The sequence below is a fragment of the Panicum hallii genome, chromosome 5 (assembly GCF_002211085.1).
Source record: "Panicum hallii strain FIL2 chromosome 5, PHallii_v3.1, whole genome shotgun sequence".
Taxonomy (NCBI): Eukaryota; Viridiplantae; Streptophyta; class Magnoliopsida; order Poales; family Poaceae; genus Panicum; species Panicum hallii.
Window position 1 is genome coordinate 50,902,152 of NC_038046.1, and position 11,181 is coordinate 50,913,332.

Consider the following 11,181-nt stretch of genomic DNA (forward strand, 5'->3'; position numbering starts at 1 on the left):
CGGCGAAGCGGCCGAGCTGAGATGGAGCTGAGGCTGCTGAGCAGCAAATTGTAGGGGCGGCGTCGGGGGGCGCGGCTCCAGAACAGAGGACGCAGGCGAAGGAGTTTTTTTTAAAAAAGGGTTTAAAAAAAATTAAAATTCCAAAAAGGGGTGCCGGTTGAGAAAAATTTGAAAAATGGGTGCCTCCCGCCCGATCATCGGGCGGGAGGTGTGGGGCCGGGGACATCCCGCCCAACCAGCGGGCGGGACCCTTAAAAAACTTTTTCCAGGCCCCCCGAGGGCCCCTTCGCGAATAAGAAACTTTTCTTATTCGCGAACGGGTCCCTGAGGGAGCATCCCGCCCGGCCAGAGGGCGGGAGGCATCCCGCCCGGCCAGTGGGCGGGATGTTTAGAGCCATTTTTTTTTTATTTTCCTTTGGAATTTATGATTTACAATCTATTTGAAATTGAGACTGTTTTCAAATGCAATATTGATTCGCCATATTCTTTTGTGTACATATAAAATTTTAATTCAATTTTACGAAGAAGATTGCTCTATCTAAAATTCGTATGAAGATGGTTAAACGATAACGTTTTGCAACGTAGAATCCGAATATTACGACAGTACGATAGATCAACCGATTAAAAAGAAAATAGTATCATACAAAAACAGTTTAAATATAAAAAGTTCACCAAATCAAGAGTATCTACTCCGCATGTCCCGGACCTCGCGCTCTCTTGGGCCTCCCGCCCCTAGTCCTAGGCCGTCGGCGTATGTGGTCCTCCGAGTACGTAAATGCATCTGGAGCACGGTGAGGACGAGGCGGAGGAGGTGCAGGTGTGAAGGGGTCATCCTGGGACTGTGCACCTGGAGCGTCATATGTCTGGGATGGGCCAATGATGTCAGGCTCGGCGCCGCCGCCCACCAGCTCTGACCAAGTGGCGGAGCCGCCCTCCCAGGCGTCCCAGTCCGGCACACCGAATGGACCGCCGTATGCAGGAGCTCCCGTCGACCATGCATGCTGAGCATAGCCATAAGAGTACGGTGCAGCTGGCCTCGAGCCTGACGGGAGAGACGGTCCTGGAGCATAGGCGCCAAACGTCTGAGGCTCCATTCTTGCAGGAGGAGGTCCCATTGCCGTCGAGTGCATGACTACAAAAAGAAATGAAATTAGTCGTGTAAATCATAGGTGATTGAAATGGCAATTATGAAGAACTTACAGCTTGAACTAGCGGCAGTACCGCTGGACGCTGCGTGCGGTGCTGTAGAGGTCGACGGGCCAGCTGTGTACACGTGGGCGGACGCATGAGATGAACTGGAGGTCCCCACGTCGTCTCTGCCGCGACACGTCAGTGCACGTAACGCTCGCGTCAAGCTGTCTTGAATCTTACGGAAGCTGTCCTTGTACTGTGCCTCCGGTATACGCACTCCACGTTCAATCAACGTGATCTGAGATGTAGCTTCGACCTCCGCGAAGTTGATCAGATCGATCTGCATACGTAATGGGATGCAGATTACTATTGGTATCGATATTTTAGAAAAAATATTTAATAATTCAAGTTGCGAAACACGTACCGCGCCACGCTGGTCCTGATCACGGTACGAGGGATACGTGTCAGAAATGGTCGGCTGGTGCTGATCCTCCGCGTCATGAATATGTGAACGAGTGACGTACGGACGCGTACGAAGGAGGTACCAGCGGAGGTATGCGCTGTAAGACGCCTCTGTGTGTGGCTGCGGCTCGTCCCACACATCGTCAGGTGCGTCTAGCCACCCTTGCACGTACTACTGCATCTTGACGACCCAGTTCACCTCGTTGGCATGATATCCCCTGCGCGAATATCTGTTGCGAACATTTGAAATTCAACATTGCTTTATGATAATGAATATATAAGTCATACAAAACGTGTTATCACAAACTTACTCGTGTACGTTGCGCGGCACGGCCTGGAACGCTCGAGGTACGAGAGGAAACTGCTGTCGTCGCCCGAACTGTCTCATCACACGCTCGACGCAGTACGGCTCGACGAGAATATCGAACACTAGGTTCGCCTTTGTCAGCCAGTACTCCTCGTCACGCGTGCAGAGGGAAGACAACCCATGCGGCGCACGTGTCTGGATAGCCGCAGCGGTGTACGGTGTCCAGATGACATCCTGTGGCCGCATCCGATCAAATTCGGACACGAACTGAGGGTATGCTTTTCGGACCTGCCGATGTGCCGAGCTCATCTGAAAAAATTACACAACTGCATCGGTACTCCTCGTATACAGAAACGTATAACAGTAAATTAAAGAGCTTAAAAGAACTTACCCGTCGATCGGTCCAAAGCGAACCCATCGTGGGGCTATCCTCGTCCCACATCCCGTACATCTCGGGTGGATAAGGCTCTTCGCTGATTAGGGGACGCGCTATGGCGAATCGCTCGTACGACCATAGCTGCAGCAGAAGTGGGCAGCCTGTGATGACGGCAGTCCTCTCCGTCTTCAAACAGGCCTGGCAAAGACCTCGGTACGTCGCAGCAAGCACTGCCGATCCCCAGCTCCACCCAGGTACCTGGCCCGGCTCCGCATCCGCAATCGCGCGCGCGTATTGCATGAGCACCTTGTCCACGTAATTGCCGGTAGAGTTGCAGAAAAGAGTCCAGCCGAACAACCATAACAGATACGCCTCCAGGTATCGTGACACCTCGTACTGCCCAGCCAGAGGGTGCAGATCCTGAGCCTGTAATATATTTGTTCAAAACTTAGAGGTACTCACATATGATTCAATTAAATTAAATAAAAAATAACTGGACGTACCCTAAATTGTATTACCCAACTCTTGGCGGGGCCGGGCAAATCAGGTACGTTCACAACAAGTGGCGGGTTCGCGGGACCAAACCGCTCCTGCAGCTCCACCCTCCAGAAAGGTGGCACGGCAACCGGGCCAACAGCTTCACCCGCAATGGGAAGCCCGAGCAGGTACGACACGTCCTGCAACGTGGGGGCCATCTCCCCGCACGGCAAGTGGAACGTGTGCGTCTCCGGACGCCACCTGTCCGCCAACGCTGCAAATAGAGAGCGGTCCAGCTGCATCCGCTTCTTCGCGCCACCGTCTTGACCGTCGCCGGCCTGAAGCATACGTGCGAGTGGCAGCAAACCAGCCTCACGTAACCTGTATATTTTGCATTGTGGTTACAATTATCTTACACGCTATACATTAGTTTCGTAAAAAAAATATAAAGTATCACCTGTCAAGCCAGCGGTCGTCCAGGTGCAACAACTCCTTTGCTACACGAGGGCGCAACTCGTGAAGCTCCTGCCCCTCCACCGCAGCCAGGTACGACCTGTGCCGTTCATCGATGTGCGCGTCAAGGAGCTCTGGTGTCTGCGCCATATCTGCATGAAAAATATAAGTACCGTAAGACACATTCCTACGAACAATTGAAAATACTATAAACTATTTACAATAGAACTAACCTAACAAATATTTATAAAAGCTATTCAAAATACTGAAATCTATTCAAAATATAACTACCCTAAAAAATATATCTAAAAACTACTGCAATTATAAAAACTATTCAAAATATAACTACCCTAAGAAATATTTCTAAAAGCTATTCAAAATACCGAAACCTATTCAAAATACCGAAACCTATTCGAAATATAACTACCCTAAAAAATATATCTAAAAACTACTGCAATTATAAAAACTATTTAAAATATAACTAGTCTAAGAAATATATCTACCAACTATTAAAATACTCAAAACTATTTAAAATAGAACTATCCTAACAAATATTTCTAAAAACTATTGAAAATACTGAATTCTACGTATAACTACCCTAACAAATATTCGTAAAAATAATTAATAATTATACGATTATAATACCTCCAAACCGACGTGTGGACAGGGCTTCGCCGCTTCGTCTCCTCTCTTCCTCTCCTCTCCTCCTTTTCTTTTTTCTGATTTTTGATGAATTTTATGAGAATTAGGGGGTGGGTGGGGGCTTAAATAGTGGGGGGGGGACATCCCGCCCGTTGGGAGGGCGGGACGTGGGCCTCCCGCCCGTTGGGGGGGCGGGATGCCCCCAACGGGCGGGAGGCCCACGTCCCGCCCTCCCAACGGGCGGGAGGCCCCTCGGTGGACATCCCGCCCGTTGGAAGGGCGGGATGTCGCCTGACTTTTCGCAAAAAGGCCCCTGCGAAGAGGATTTCCTCCCCCCGCCGACCCCCCGCCCGTTGGATGGGCGGGATGCTTCATCCCGCCCTTTCATTGGGCGGGAGGTACCCATTTTTCGAAATTTCCCAAACCGGCACCCTTTTTTTGAATTTAAATTTCTTTTTAACCCTTTTTTAAAAAAAATTCGCAGGCGAAGCGCGTGGGGGATGCGGAGGCGGCACCCCCGGCCGCGCTGGGCCCGAGAGGAGACGTCGCGATAGGGAAATGAGGCGGGGCTTTGGCCCATCGTGGTTTTTGGTTTCGTGCTTAAAGCACGAGCTGAACAAAAGAATTCAGCTTTTTCTACACCTGCTTTGAAAAGCTACTTTTCTATAGTATAAATTTGAAAGCAGATTGTACCCTGCTTTGCAGCTTTTTTGAATTTATGAAAACTACGCATCTACTATTGGTAACATATATACCCTTTCAATTTTTTTATATATAAGAAAATAAAGATTTTTATATATAGGAAAATAAAAATAAAAATGAATAAAAAATTAACTCCAAATATTTTCATATATATATAAAAATAAAGATTTAAATGAAAAGGAATTTGGTCATCATAAAAAAATATTGTATACTGTCAATTTGCATAAAGACAATATATAACTTTTTCACAGTTGACAATTCATAGCAGTTTGAACCAAATGATTTTCAGCTTTTTCACAGCAGGCATCTTACAACAGCTTTTTCACAGCAGACATCTGACAGCAATTTTTTTACAGCTCACAGCTGAACCAAACGCACCGTAAACCGCGGGCACCTTTGGGAGGCTTGGTCTCTTAAGTGCCCTCCCCTGCTACAGGACGCCCTACTTTACTTTTCACGGTGCGTTTGGGTAATAAGGCCGTAGAGGTAACTGAATAACTGATGAGGAGGAGCGCAAAGCTTAGAGCTGAGGATTTAAAAGTATCTTTGTTTGTTTGGTGGTAGACCGGTAATGAAAGTTTTGATGGGAGAGCACCATTTTCTCGGGAAGGGATAGCAATAGGATGAGAATTGTGCTTTGGTCGAGAGACGAGGGCATCCTCGCCGTTCTTCGGACCTGTGATACAATTTTTCACTCCAAGAGAAACACATCAAACGGTTGGGAATGAAATCACTCGTAAGCTCATCCAAGTTCCTTCGCGGACCGGGATTATGACTATTGACTAAAACTAAATTCCCATTTTATTCCCATCTCTCAAATCCCATTGGTGATTGCCTAATGCACCATCAGAGACATTTGTGGGATGTTAGAAAGAATTAAAGGGCTGCGACGTGTGTTCTTTAGCTTTTTCGAGTTGGTTTGAACCCTAGGATGTCACATTATAATACCCTACCCCTTCTAACAGGGAAATACTGCTTTCTGAATGCAATTCAAGCTGAACCATTGACACTGCTATTTAGTACTAGCAATATTTGTAAAATATGATTGGGTAAAAATAAAGGTGTTGCGTTACCTAAATATTATAGTATATTTTATTTGAATTTAGTAGACATGTCTTATACAATTTTGGGTATTTTACTTCTTTACATGTCTTATTAGAGATAGATCAGTGAATTTGTATACTATTGTTATCTATCTTCTTACGTGCTCTTTATCCTCTTATTCGTTTGTAATCATTTATATCCTTGGGTTTTAATACAGATATTGAAGACAACAAAAGCATTATTAGTTCAAATGGTACAACGTTAAACACAAAGGAAAGTAATGTTGTCCTAGAACAATATTCTTTAAGAAAAAGTCTATTAGCAATTGAATGTATCCAAACTTGTACAATTAATCTTCAAAGTAATCTTAACAAGACTTATAATAAAATAGGTCTCCGTTAAAAGTCTCTGGAAAAGAAGGATTCATATGGTTTACATATAAAAAAGACTGTAGTTGCACCATATGGTACAACAAAACTAGGCGAACATGATATTACTCTTGAGATACTATTTGGCGTAAATAATTCTATACTTGATCCTCATATGGAAGACATATGCAAAGAAGTAAGGCCCTGTTTGGCTCCTGTAGGGCTAGATTTGCCCGGTCACATCGAATGTTTAGTTAATATTAGAAGTATTAAACGTAGACTAATGACAAAATTAATTGCATAACCCTAGGCTAATTCGTGAGACGAATCTATTAAGCCCAATTAATTAATAATTAGTCTATATGATGCTACAGTAAACATGTGTTAATCATGGATTAAATAGGTCTAATAAATTCATCTCGCGAATTAGACCTAGTCTTCTGCAATTAGTTTTATAATTAGCTCATGTTTAGTTCTTCTAATTAGCATCGAAACATACGATGTGATAAGGCTAAATTTTAGCCCTTGGAATCAAATACACCCTAAGTTCATGTCATATATTATATTATTTTCTTTATTAGATATGTAATGCTTACCGATAATAATTGATTTTTTGTCACTTATTGTATTAAGTTTTAAAATTTCATTGATATATGTTTACATTCTTTTTTTTTAAGTAGACTATTAGATATGTAATGCGTACTTATAATAATTGACTTTTTAAATTTTGAGATGCACCGGCTCAGTCTCTCTAAGATATTCATAGGAGCAGGTTGTGTGCGGGTACCTATACAGATGAGATGAATGTACATGCGTGTTATAAATATCTAGGTGTGTACTGTGTTTGGAATAACTAGCGTCCGTACTGTGTTTTGAAAAAGCACGATATTTTGGCCGCGAAGGAGATGCGGCGCTGGACCGGAGGAACATCAATAAGTTTCTTTTTTCTTTTTGAGTGGGAGGAACATCAATAAGTTAGCAGAGCAAGTCCAAGGCAGGCTTCTTAGAATTTTTTTAAAAAAAGGGATAAAAAAAATTCGAAAAAGGGGTGGCCGTTGGGAAAATTTAGGGAAATGGGTGCCTCCCGCCCGCTGAACGGGCGGGACGCGTGGGGCCCGGGACATCCCGCCCACCCAGCGGGCGGGATGTCACCCGAGGGCCTCTTCGCAAATAATTTCTTCGCGAAGAGGTCCCTGGAAGGGCATCCCGCCCAACCAAAGGGCGGGATGCATCCCGCCCTTTGGTCGGGCGGGATGTCCCCCCGCCGGCTATTTAAGCCCCAACCTGCCCCAAAAATGCCATTTTATCCAGCAAAAATAAAAAAAAAGAGAAAGAGAGGAGAGGAAGTGAGAAGAGGAAGCGGCGAAGCCCTGTCCACACGTCGATTTTGAGGTATATTCTCGTTCTAGCCATATAAGTACTTGAAAATAACTATAATTTAGGAAATATTTGATAGAGTAGTTATATTTTGAATAGTTTTAGTATTTTCATTTGTTTTTAGTATAATTTATAATCTGAATAGTTTAGAATCTGTAAAATATAATCTGAGAGTCGCTGAAATTTAGGATCGTCGTTCGTTGTGTATTAATATGTAGTATAACTAGTTTATTAATGATTGACAGATATGTCTTCCGAGAAGGGTATTTTCAGTATATATTACGGAGAAGGAAATGTGATTTATGGGCCGAATGGGGTAGATTTAAGTGAATTCAACTGTGCGGTCAGAGGAATTACCAGACCGCACGAGAGGACATTTGAATCCCTATGCAACTGGTTAATGAGGGGACTAAGGATTAATCAGGAGACACACACTGTGAGTGTTCAATGCGTCATAAATCGTACCACTCACGCTTTGATCTGGGAGCTTATGCCACTTGCAAGCAACGAGGACTGGTTAACTTATCTGCAAAATGCAAGTCATTGGCAGTGGCCACTGGTACTCCTTGTTAGTGTGCACCAAAACCCTTTGATAAACATTGAAGCTGGTCCGGGGGATGAAAATATTGATGAAGAAGTCGAGGAGGCAAACTTTGACTATATATTAGATATTAAATAATATCACATTAGAGAATAACAATAGATTTTAATTATAAAAGGGTTATAATTAGGTTTAGTTAACATTTCAAATTTGAAAAATTCAAGACAAAAGAAGTTAAATTTACATCAAATTTGAGTTTAAAACTTTGCACAAAGGTACCTAGAGTTTATAGAATAGTCATACCAAACTTCATAAACAACAAACCATGAAATCCTAAAGTTAAGCATAAACTTTCCTTAATCTTAGTTTTAAAATAGGGGTAAAAGTATTTTGTTTCAAACTAAACTCCATTAACAAAAGTTATAGAGTTTGAAATCTAGTTTCTAACAAAACTAGTTTTGCTATTTTTGGATTTTTCTGTGAATTGTTACGAATTTTGGAAGCCAGAAAACACACACACATGAAATAACAATGCACCAGGAGGCATCCCGCCCAGTGGCCGGGCGGGAGGCATCCCGCCCAGTGGCCGGGCGGGAGGCCTGCTTCAGAGACCTCTTCGCGAATAAAAAAGTTTTCTTATTCGCGAAGAGGTCCCTGGAAATTTTTTTTGAGCATCCCGCCCTATGGTTGGGCGGGAGGCTCCTTTCCGCCCTCCCAGCGGGCGGGAGGCACCCATTTTCCTAAATTTATCCAACTGGCACCCCTTTTTCGAATTTTGTTTTTTTTATCCCCTTTTTAAAAAAAACTCGGCTTCTTACAACAAGTCAAGCCCGGAACCATGTCTAGATTTGGGCCTAAGCCCAACCCAGAACACATTATTGACTCCTTCCATTTCAAAGAATAAAGCTCGATTGACTTAGTTTGGCCCAATTTTTACGGGCTTGAATTTTGAAATGCTTACGTGCACGGCCTTGTAAGAAGAAGTCAAGGTACAGCATTCATGTCATTTCGAGGTTTTTTGCCGTACAAACTGCTGTCCCCTCTGGCAGTCTGATTGGAGTCTCAAGCTCAGCAGCATGTGTACGTCTCTGCATAATCTATTTCAGAAGGAATTTATTATGACAGAATTAGCACATCCATGCGTAGATCCTCATGTAGGTATGGGTGGAGCACTGGAGCGTGAGTATGGCGTGTGAGCTAGCGTGTACGTGTCGTCCTAGCTTGCACTTAAAAAGACTCTTACATTCTCAATCAACCTAATTACCTAAATCGAATATGCATGCAGATCGAGGTTAGAAGAGATAATACTGGAGCTCCTCTGTCCGTGCAATGATGCGATCCATGACCAGCCATGCAGCTAGCATGTGTCATCTCTGGAACCTTCCTTCCTAGCTAGCTAGATCCCTGATCGATATGATCGATCTAGCAAAGGCACTACAGTCTACAGGTAGCACCACTACTTGTCCACTAATACGCCCAGTGTCATTTGGGTCACAGGGACAAACAAAAAAGATCTTTCCTCTCCGAATTGGCCATGCATGTTGGTGTCAGAGAAAAATGTACCGGCACTCTTCAGACTTCAGAGGAGCCACAAGCAGGAGTTGTGCAGGCGCATGTGAGGTGCACATCAGCCACCGTGAGCACAGGTACGTGCTGAGATGGTGAGGATGACACCATGGCTCGCCACTAGCTACCAGCTAGAGCTAGGCTGATTGCTTCGGATTCTATTTGGATCTGGTCGATCGTTAAGCTTCGTCAAGCTAGATAGCTAGATTAGCTTTCTCGCGGCCACTGCATTGTGGGGTGGGCTATTGTACGTGTTGTCAAACTTGCATGCCAAAATGCCAGCCACACCTAATATGCTTAATGTGCAATGGAGGAGTGTGACGTGCACATGCACTATGGACCAAATAGGCCGGGTGCGTTGTGTGGGTGCGATGACCAAATAGGAACGAAAAAGGAGGCGAATGCGGCGCCAAATCATGGATCCATGATCTCCCGTGTATATGTTGGCGGAGGTGACACGCACTTCTTGTGATCTTAATTATTCCTGCTGCTTCCCAGCGGGATAACTGTGAAGTCGATCGTAAAGGTTTTTGTTTCGTTTGGTTTTCCCGTGTTTGGTTACTTAGGATGGGATCCTACGTTTGACATTATATTATGGGTGTTTCACTTTCACGGCTACTTCTTTCAGCGGCAGGTGACCCGGCATTCATACGAAGGGGCATGTGTGCGACCGAGCGTCTATGTGGTAGCGTGCGAGCTAGCGTTTGCATACTTGTAATCTTATTTTCAAAAAAAATCATTGGAATTTGGATATGTAATTATAAGACATATAAGGTAGAATTAATTGAAGCCGTACCCACAAGCCTCCTTATAAATAAGAGAGGACCGGTGCTGTAATCGGAAGAATGGTAACACCACAGCAAGAGCACAGACGGTATAGGTAGCTAGCTGGTTTTGATCGGCGGCCAAGTGTGGCCGGCCGGTATCTCAATTACATGATGAACCGACTTTTGCAAACGTTGTACAGTTAGTGTGAAAATCGATAGCGTCAAAATCCTATCGTTAATTTAACACTGCATTTTGAACCGACTGTGTACATGAGACGACATGCCTTATTTTACACCAGTGGAGATTACTATACGCACGTACGTGTGATCTGTGGTGAGAGTTTCAAAACCTTTATGGTTCTGGATCTGTGGTGGTGGTTCGTGGTGATGCCGTGCTCCCATGCATGCCTACTTGTACGTATGTGGATGAGGTTTGACTCTAGCAGGCTTGCTTTATGTAATTACTAATTACTTGGTCTCTCTCCAGTGGGACGAACTTTGCTGAACAACACGGCATCGATCACTAGTAGCTTAGCTAGCATGTAGAATAAACCTATGTATCCGATCTTTTGGCTGAAACATCAAATGATTAGCCAACGCAAGCTGGAAGTCATTACTCATTAGCTATCAGAATCTGATCTGCTTTTCCTTGGCGATGATGGCACTAGGACGCCTGCTGCCAGCATCCACTTTGACACATATTTCCGTGCATGGTTAGATGGCCCGATCACAAAGAATTTGAATCCCGGCCTCATCATGTTTGCTAGAATTTTTCATCATCTCTGGCTCGCCGGGCAACTGCTGCTGCTGGGTATGAACGCCGTCCTTGGCCGAAATAAATTAGGTACCTCGCAATGATGTGATGTGGCATGTATACACAGGCGAGCCTCAACTTTTCCACAAAAGGGCGTTGGCCTAATCTGTGACGATCTGTGCGGGGCTAGCTCGTTCCCTTTTCTTTTTCAGTT